Source organism: Castanea sativa, chromosome 5, assembly GCF_040712315.1.
Source record: "Castanea sativa cultivar Marrone di Chiusa Pesio chromosome 5, ASM4071231v1".
In the NCBI taxonomy this organism is placed as follows: Eukaryota; Viridiplantae; Streptophyta; class Magnoliopsida; order Fagales; family Fagaceae; genus Castanea; species Castanea sativa.
In genome coordinates this window covers 18,582,666-18,593,480 of record NC_134017.1, presented here as the reverse complement: position 1 = coordinate 18,593,480, position 10,815 = coordinate 18,582,666, and the positions used below count along the sequence as shown (strand labels likewise).

General features: G+C 33.3%; 1 long non-coding RNA gene across 1 annotated transcript; it reads right to left on the bottom strand.

Annotated features, from left to right (window-relative positions):
• Positions 1 to 5,315: 5,315 nt before the first annotated feature.
• Positions 5,316 to 10,561, bottom strand: LOC142633521 (uncharacterized). The gene is made up of 3 exons (XR_012843929.1): positions 10,279 to 10,561; positions 7,125 to 7,282; positions 5,316 to 5,741 (listed from the first exon to the last, which is right to left on the bottom strand). It is a non-coding gene; the product is annotated as an uncharacterized LOC142633521 (long non-coding RNA).
• Positions 10,562 to 10,815: the final 254 nt, after the last annotated feature.

Below are 10,815 nucleotides of genomic sequence, written 5' to 3'. Positions count from 1 at the left end.
GGAAAAAACTGAACCAAGATACCTGGGGATTCCCAGATGCCTGCAATCTTCGGGATGTCCAACAAGGCCAAGTTGGGACTGAGACAGTTCAAAGGGGCATGCCCAGAAACACAAAGAACGAGGGCAGATATGTCTCATCAGCCACCCAATGATGCAGAATAGGATCAAAAGACTTGGAAACCAACAACTCATGAATAAGGGTTTGGTACCTTAGGAAACCCAAGAGGCTGGACCATAAAGAAAGGTGGCTAGAGATCTTTCAACCTAATAGAAAGGAATTAGCCCATTTGGAAAAAATGAAAAAAGGGAAAGTGGCCAAAAGGTGGGTCTGAAAGGGTGGAATCTAGAAGCCTTGAGAAAAGAAAGATCAAAGGTCAGCCCTCTAGGACCCCTAGAACGGGAAAGTTAGCTAAGGGCTTTTGAAGAGAGAACCTCAAAAGAAGGAAATAGTGAAGAATGAGGCAGAGACCAGCCACCAATGCTTCTGATATAGCATTGGTTCTGGTACCCAGGGGAGCAAATAGAAGGAATCAATAGTACCCAAAAAACCCTAAGATGACACTATAAAAGGAGGAGCAGCCAACAATGAAGGGCATGCAGCAACAATGAATGAGAAGGAGAAGATCCTTGAGAAAAAAAAAAAAAAACTCAAACTCTGGGAGAATTCGAAAGAAGAAAAAGAGAGGGAAAACACCGTTTAGGATTCTCAAACAGCCACTAGAGAATGCACTTAGATTCAAAGGGATTCAAACTTCGCAAGTCTTAGAAGCCTAAAAGAGCTATTTAAGTCTATGATTGTTGAACTTATTTGGGCCTTATGATATATCTTAGTGCAATTCAAGCACAATATATTGAAAAAAAAAAAAAAAAAAAAACTTAAGAAAATAAGGAAGCATTTCTTATTATCCTAAAGATCCCTAACGTTCTATTTCATTTTTTCTTTACTGTTCCTTGCTGTACAATATGTGTATATTTTCTATGTGTTAGTATGTATGTGTTGTAGGATCAACGCTTTGCGCATAACTTGGTTCGAAATCAGTCCATCTTAGCTGCGATGAACCAAGCCCAGTTCCTTTAAACTTAAGCACAAAGGTCCAGGATCCCTATTTTCTATTTGGGCCTGCGTGCTGTCTAAAAAAGAACCCACACATCCAGTTATACGGAAAACTTGAATTTCACAAACTCAAATTCCAAAAGAGTGGTACATCTATATATATTTTCAAAATAATGGTAGATCGCCAAATATTTTGGTCAACATCGATATTTGGTCATTTTAACCTTATTAATAACATATACAGTATATCACACAAAAACCTAGGATCGAAACTTGCCTACATAAGGAAGGTGATATAAAGGATTTTACTAACGTGTGCCCTAAAGGCATATAATAATATACTATTTTTTAAAAAAGTTTTATTTGAAATTGAAAATATTTTGAAAATTGTTTCAATTTTCAATAAACATTTTTCAAAAATAAATTTGTTAAACCGGACCCTTCAAAGAAAGGAGGATTACTTCATGATTGAATTCTGATCAGCTAATTAACTTGGGCAGGTTTTGTTGGCTACTTTTAAGTCAGATGCCACCCATGAGTGTCTCTAATTGGGCAGGTATTGTCGGCTACTTTATAAGATCTACGTATAGGTCTGCAATTTCATAATCATAAATCTATAGAGAGCATTACTTATAATTATATCCTTGTTTAAATTTCATTGCCAGACAAGATTTCCATTCGAGCTTAGTAGTCTTTTCCTAGAAGATAAACCCACATGAAAGTAAGGCCTACAACAAAAAAGGGCTTAGACAGGGCCTCTTGGAGATAGAAAGATAACACATTTGTATGTCTTTCATGCACTTACTCAACTTTCCTTCCTCATCTTGGCTTGTCCTTAAATTAGTCATTAGAACTCATCTGCAACCAGACTTGTTTTTTACTCTAAAATTACCTTGCATGTGCACCACTTAATTGTCCTTTATTTAAATAACAAATGGACCTTTGTGAATCACATTTCCTAAGCATTATCTGTTTGATCAAGACAAAGAAAGCTTTTGCCCAATGTTTGAACTCAAAATATTATTCTACACACCCAAAAATCAGCACCTAATGGTCCTCATCTTGTATTGAGCCATACATTTGAGTTCATTGTCAATCCAGCTATTGCCTACCTTTATAATATAATCACAAACTAGTGTGTACTTTTCTATGAAATTTTTTTTAATCTTTTCTTCTATCATTAAAACACATGCTATAGATGCGTGTCAATGTTCTCCGGACACAATTTTTTTAAAGGACTTTTATAAGTTTACATTGTACTGGCACTGTATACACAAAATTGTACACTTTTGTATTATTAGTACAATGTAAATTAAGAATTTTTCTTTTTTTAATTCTTACAAGATAACAAGGTGAGAAAATCGGATTAAAATTTTCAAATCAGATAAATTAAATTACATCAACACTTTTGACCAACCAAATTTTTAATGTTATAAGTTCTAATCTTATACCTTTGCATTCTAAACCTCTTTCTTTTTTCTTTTTTCTTTTTTTTAAGCTAATCAATCTTGCATTCAATTTTGGCAGCCTTTTTTTTTAATTCTTTTTTCCCCTTAAGTAAATGAAGAAGATGAGTGGATCAAATGTACTCCATACTTTAATCCCAAATCCACCTCAAAGGGATTTCTATCAATTATAATTATTTTTTTCCTCACATCTTCCACTCTGTTATTTAATTGCTATTTAGTTTCTCTTGGGAAAGTTGGTTATTTGTTTGTTTTGGTTGGGTGAGCTATACAACTAATTGAGAGGAGCTGGCTTGTGTAAGCTGAGCCATTTGATATGAAGCATCTTCTTACCAACAGTTCAGGGGTCAAACCCTGCAGCAATGACCAGCCAAAGCATGGTGATATGTGAATGTTATTGAGCCTTGTGTTGTGGTGTCCAGTTCTTTATTATTATTATTATGATTATTATATTTCTATGTGTCTTTATATCATTTAAAGAGTTGAAAGAAGTGAATGCAATTAATGTATTTGCCTCCAAGCTTTCGAATTTTTAAAAATTCAATCCAATATGGATAAGTCAATTCTTAATCAACTATACATAGGAAATATTCAATATAATATTCCACAGTATCAGCATCACTAAATATTTTTATTTTCAAATGCTATCCAGTTTACCAAAAATAAATAAATATTTTACTCTTCAAATATCATAAAATATCTTTAATTAATAAAAACTTATTCACAACAAGGCAGCTTTTTTTCTTCTTCTTCTTTTGTTATTATTGCTAAAAATTAAATCTGCTCTACAAGAAAGCCAAATTTTGAAAGTAACATCTGGCTACCCAAATAAAAGCAACATCAGGACTAGATGCATTTTAGTTTGTGCATACATATTGCCTTTAGATTGGACTCCTAATAAAAGTTAAATACTTACATGTTAAACATTTTCAAGCATTTTTCTTTTTTTATTTACTATCTGCAAAAGGTTAAAAAGATATCCACAAAAATACAAATATTTATCTTTGTGTAATGACTGATGAGTGAGCCAGTTGTTTATCACTCCCATTATGCATAATCTTTGAGGGTGGGACTAGCAATATGGTTGAGTTTTCCAATTTAATTTATAGAAAAATTTTTATATATTAACAATTATTGAGTGGCAAGCATGTTAAAATGTGGCTTCTAATTGGTCAATTTTAGCTATCACCACAGTCCCCTTTTGCAGCCAATCAAAATAATCTTGATTTAGAGTTTGAAACTTTTTTTTTTTTTTTTTTAACTTTATCCTTTTCTTCCATCAACTAAACATTGACCTAATCACTTATGTGAATCATAGAACCTCGATTGCAGTTAATGCTCTAGACAATTTTTAGAAAAAAAAAAAAATCAGCGTCAGGATTATGAGCTATCACCGTCCATAATTAAAGTTTTGGTGCCATATGGGTTATGATTAAGTTTATCTACAATTCAAATCAACCAAACACCATCTATATATGTTCTCTTCAATTTACTTTTTTTTTGGTTTTTGTTTGCAATGGTAGTTAGGAATGGTAGATAATATGATGCAATCACATGATTCGACAAACCTAATAAAAACAGTATTAATTAATTTGAGTTTCCTTTAGGATTTCTCTGTACCTCCACTTAGCTTTATTTCTTTTATTTCATGTTACATTGCATACACCTTTAGAGAATAAAAAAAAAATGAATAAATAAAACATTAAAATAAAAAAGGAAAAGAGAATCATGAAATCCACAAGGAAGGGTTATCTTGCTTTCGTTGCTCTCAAGACTTTTTGGGTTTCTTATGAAATAAGTTTTAAGGTGACAAAACATGAAAGGAATAAGCTGCCAAATATGTTAAGAGAAAATGCTGGGGAAGGTGTTGCAAATTTGATAAATTTAAGGTGGCAATGAATGGCTATAAAAGAAAGGAAAAAGCTTACAAGCGAGAGAGAGAGAGAGAGAGATGGCATTCAAAGAAAGCAAAAAGGGAGAGAGAGTTAACCTATCAGCTTACAACAAAAGTAGCTGATAGCTGAATCTATCAACCCAATACACATAAATGGTGTCCTTAAAAAGCTGACCAAGTGAAAGTAAGGGCCAATGATACTTACGTTGGATAATGACCATGAAATCCACCTCGGCAGAAAAATTCCTACTAAGGTAAAGATTAAAGAATAGATTAAAATGAAGAGATAAAAGATCAATACTCAAAAATTATTCTGCAACGAGTATGGTACCCTTTATTTAGTAACAGATATTAGACAACTACCCTATTCAGCAAAAAAAAGAAAAAAGAAAAAAAAAAGATATTTGATAACTACTCCAAAGGTCTGTTTTATTATCTTCCCAGTTTATTGTTCCTACAAACTTTTTTTTGGTAAATTACACACGCACCCAATACACCATCCTCCACCTAACACTTATAAGTTATAAGAGGGAGGAGCTGCCAAATTTGCTCAAACTCATTGGCTACAAATTTGGATTGTTTATTCTTATACATTTCACTCATCACATATCACTTACTCAAAAAAAAAAATCATCACAAATCACACTTCAAATTAACCCTTTTTCCATAGAGTTCATTGATAATTTATTTTTTATTATAACAAAACCTCTTTTCTATGTAAGGATAACCATCTTACTTCCATTGCTTATAAGCATAAACCACTGCAGAAAAATAAATCCTTAGTTCATATAGCCTACAGATATAAGAGAGATGGGAGATGGAAGACATGCATCCAATTTAATGTTTTATCACTTATAACATGTCGCACACCAGCCAAAAACTTTAAAAGCAGAAAAAAGCACCCTAATAATAAAACAAAAGCAGTTAAGCTATTACATCTCTCTCCAAAAAAATTGTTTCCTGCCCCCACACTTCTCAGTTTTCGAAATCTTACATCAAATAATAACTAATGTACTAAAGCAAAACGTGAATGAACATCTTCCAATATAGTAATTTGCATCTGCTAAAACTAATAATATGATATTAGTTAGAAATTTCTTATCACCAAGTTAAAGTATAAATTCCAACACGACACGCAATCCGAACGGAGTTGCCATGCCATATAGCCATCGGGGCCCATGACACGTCAACCATCCACTGCTGCATTGATAATCGAGTCAAATAAGGATGCCACACAGTCTGTGTTAGTATAATTTACATGGAGGTTGTAAGATCATTCTTTATTGAATGGCTACAGACTTGCTATCCAACCTGAAGAGACAGTTAGCTGTTGAAGAGTAGATGAATTAGTTGTTTTGGAAGTCAGGTGAAAAGCTACTACAAAAAAGTGCCATGCAATATCGAATAGAGTATAATGAAAATGAGATAAGGATATTTTTATGGGGTAGGCTTTTCTGAAAGAATTAATGAGTGTCTGCACTCTTTTATGTCACTCATTCATGAATGCCCATTGCTTACATTGAGGTCATGCAAATTTCAAAGAGGATAGATACCCACCTCCATTTGTCCCTTCTTAGTAATTGAACTAATCAAAAAATTTAGATTCTACTCTATCCCTCAATGTGTGCTGTGTGCATATGCAGGATCTTAGGTGGGATATAATAAGTTATGAAGACCAAATAAAAAAGGCATAAGGTTCTCTTAAGTAATATTCTTGAGCAAGTTGGAGTTAATTACATAAGCTATATTGAATTGTTGCTAATTGTTGTTTGTTGCAATTTAGGATAACATCAACTAAACTTCATGATCAGATAAAATGGGAGATCAATCAGTTATAATTTGGCCCTTCGGAAAAATTTCTATAAATCCTACTGATTCATACTGAGGACTTCTATTCAATATGTCATTCTTCAGCTTAAATCCGTTTCCTTAATGGATCCAGAAAAGGTCATTTGGAATTTCAATTATTTGTAGATCTATAAGATTTCAATTCCTATGGATAAATGGCCAAATTTAGTCAGAATGAAGATATCTTAGAAGTAAGCAAGGAAATTTTAAATTAAAAATCAAGCGCAGCCAGAATTGATCATTTGTTCAGGCCAAATGTTAGGCCTAACACAAAAAGTTCATGTTAAAACAAATTAACATTAAATAGAAGGATTATCCAGAATGAATCTCAATTATCTTTACAGGTGGTTGGTGTTTGGTTTGAAAATTGGCCATACCCTAACATTTTGACAGTTCAAACCAATAACAAAAAAAAGGCGCAAAAACTACCATTCCACAACTAACTCAGCTTCATATGCCCTACTGATCCTATAAATTTCATGCTTATAGTAAAAGTAGTAGTAATGTCAAAGGGATTCCTACAAGTATATGGTCTTTATTTGAAAATGGAATACACGATCACAAACATTCACATAACCAAGTACCCTACAATTCTTATCCAGACAGACACTTGCCCCACAGGACAATCATTTAAGGGAGAAGGGGAAAATAAAAGGAAAGAAGGGGCAGAAACAAGAACTCAGATTGGACAATGATGTAAATAATGCAACCACAGAAAAAATGAAAACATAACTTAAGGAACTTTCATGATAATCAGATGCTCAAACAATGAAAAAGATTTACGTGAATTAAAACAACGAGTATAAACTAGACAAGCATGAAACTAGAATTTATAGTATCTTAAAGTCATTACTGAACTTACTAGCATGTATGCCATCCCAAATTCGAAGGAGAACCTCAGGTCCACAATGACTCCCACCACTACTATATTGACTGTGCTAGCCGACATTCTGATAATGTGGATTTCACAAGCAGAAGATACAATTGAAGACAGAAAGAAGACAAAGCACAATAATAAACCTATCAGAAACAAAGCATAAAATAAGTCACAACATTGTTAAACTTGCATGGCATATTGACTTCTTAGCCTAAGAGGAGCAAACATATAATTTAACTGGAAGCACCAAGACATGTAGGAGAATGTGCTTTAAGGACTACAAAGTATTTTCATTTCTTCAAGAATAATGAACCTTTTTTCTTTTCTTTTTTTATAAATAATAATTCTTCATTGAAAAAGGAAAACATACGGGGAACCATAGCACACAGGAAGTGTACTAAGGAACCGGCAACATATCAAAACTAACGTGAATAGAAAGTACACCTATCAAACAAATCAATCAAAGAATTAGAAGTATAGACAGAGGCATTCGCCTACTTGAACAAAGTCTGGAAGAAAGAATGCTTCAAGTCTTGAATTGAACTCTCACTTCCCTCAAAATGTGAGCATTCCTATCCTGCCAAATACCCCAAATTAGGCAATGGGGGATCATGCTCCAGATTACCATAGATTTGTGCTGGTTAAACTTGCACCACCACCCTATTAACTTATAGGAGACAAACAACAAAACTGATGCAGGACAGTGGTAGGAAAATAGTAGTAAAAGAGGAAAAGAAGATAAATAGAACAAATCCTTGACTTCACCACCTAGAATCTGCACAAAAACCCTAGGCATTACCACCTAATGGTGCTTGGAATTACCACCAAGCGAAGAGAAATTTTCTCTAATCATAAATTTCCTATTCAAAAAGAAATCTCTTTCACAATTACAAGAGCCACTATTTTAATAAGGCTTCCAAGATTACATCAATATGGAAATATCTAATTGGGCCACAATTGAATTCCACAAAATCCTCAATCACAATAAAGACCAAATTCAAAAAGAAAACTGGTTCCAATTCAAAATTGAAATCTAAACTAATTTTGGTACTCCTTGCATCAAAAACAACTACATATTATAAGTTAACATCACTAAATGTACATAAATTAACCTCATTTTCTATTAAAGTATCAATTTTAATCACAGTTATGAATTACATGTTGTCTAGACCAGTTATATTTACTCTGGACAGAATGGATGGAAATAATATTTGATCCACAAAGTAGCCAAATAATCAAATCCTATGATTTACATTGTATAATTACATTCCTAGATTTTCAAGCTCCTTAACTAAATACTAAAAAATACATGGGTTAGGGATATTCTATTTCATTTTCTGTGCATGATGCGATCTGGTGTCAAATGAAGGGGCTAGAACAGATGGTGCATTCAACTCCCTCATTTGAATTTGACAGATAGGGTGGTAACAAGGCTTCAAGTTTGAGGGGCATCATACTAGCGGATTAACTATCTCCTTTCAGCTTCAAGATGCTACGTATGATGAGTGAATTAAACTGCATTGTAATACTTTGATCAATGATATACTAGTTGAATATGAGGGATCTGGATGCTGTCTCCAACTTACATAATGTCTTTTGTTGTTCTGAGGGCAGTTTGCAACAATTTGAGGATTTCTAAACCCATAATAAGTGATTTTGTGCTCTAGCTCAAATGGAAACTCCTCCCCTTGTAAAAGTAAGGTGAAGGTTAGGTTGTGGATTCAAAACACACTGCATGAATGTACAAATTACCAATCAAAAATAATAATAAAAAAATGAAAATTTTGACTATAGGAGAAATCTATAATAAGTGAGATTTTGGATATAGAAGTCTTATGTTGAGCAGTTGACTTTTAAACCAAAATTTTAAGGTCAATTTTTTTCCAGCAAAAGTACTTAGGGCTTCAGTTGGTGTTCTAGTGTGCTGCCAAGACTGCTTGTCTTCTCAAAAGAAAGAATAGGTATGCTTACTTGCACTAAGAACATAAAAATTAAGTACAAAGACAAGAAATATTGCAAATACCATTTTGACGAACTATGAGAATTAAGTAGAAAGAAATTCAATATGATACTTACCTACTATTTGAAGCACAGTAGTTATTTTCAAATCACCTTTAGGTATATACAAGCGTGTGCACACACGTGTATATATAAAAGTGACACCTAAATTTTAATTTCTATCATCCCTTTATAATTTTGTATTGGATATGCTTGTTAACATATCCAGAATTAGATTGGATTGCATTGCTGTCTTATAGCCACCATGCTTGCAAAATATAAAAAGGATCAGAGTTCAACAACTATATTATCTATAAAATAATTTAAATTTCAAGTTTTTGTACTTTAAAATAATATACAAAACATAAGTTTATGGGTTAACGTGAGATAAGATCAATGAGATACTAAACCTTACTCGGATATTAGAAGCAATACAGAACACCAACCCTACAATGAATTTCTGACTGTAATGACTAATGAAGCATCAATCCAAGGGCCTTCCAAACTTTAGCCACACAACTATTTGTGAAGCATGGGGCAGAGCAAATTCTATATAGTTGCCAATGTTGTCACTATCTTTTTTTTGAGAATAATGCTGTCATTATCTTAAGTGCCATTTACAGTTGCTCGTTTTTAAGACCCACATAACAAAATTACATTATCATGTGTAAAATCACATACTATGTCACTAAAAAAAATTTGAAGTAACCATACACAAGACAATGTTCATTTGCCATGCCAAAGAGGGGGTGGCAACAATACTAGGACAAAAAAACACTTCCACAGGCTGGCTGCATCCATAACACATAAAAGATGTTCAATAAGGTGCACTAAGAAAACGCCAAAAGTACAAGAGAGCCCACATTGACCTTGACCCATGTCCAACAAACATGCTCACATGCATAAAAAAGCTTAAAATGTGGCATAGTAAGTGATCAAAATAGTGCAATGCAACTCAACTATGAAAAAGTAATGAATCAAAAAGTGGTTTAAATTCACTACCAGATCCCAATTTGAAACATTTTCCATCTCTCTGAACCAATCAAATTATTCAAGCACAACCCACAAGTACTTCCTAAAGTAAAAGGGAAAAAAAGTGCTTAAATTGATTCTCAATTACTTTGATTTCTACCATTCTCACCTGCAAAAATGGTTAAGTGGGTTTGTAATCCTCATTGGTAGTTAATTGGTGTGATGGGTTTGGAGAAAGAGAGCTGATTTACGACATTGAGAAGTGTAGGGTTAGGTTTAATTGGCTCTGTTCGGTAACTGAGAAAATGTGAGATAGGAAAGGAAAGGGGAGAGAGAGTGTTGTAAGGAAGGTTCATTGTTTAGGAATTTGGATATAAAGCCTCGCCTTAATTGGTATTTGGGCTTTACCTTAATTTCTCTGCTTTTATTTTCTTTTCCATTTTCTAGGTTTTTCTCGGGAAGCAAACGGAGGATTAAAATTTTCGGGAAATTTTTGAACTTTTGAATTCTTATTATAGGCAGTTAACCGTTTCGTGTATCCGTTAATAGGTGGGTATATCAAACGACACCGTTTCTTCTCGATTGGGGGTGGGGAGGAGGAGGAGGGGTATAATTTGCATTTCTGGTTTTTTTTTTTTTAATTTATTATAAATGCATTATGAAAAAGTTGTGGACCTAAAACTTATCTTTTTAAAATTATTAAATA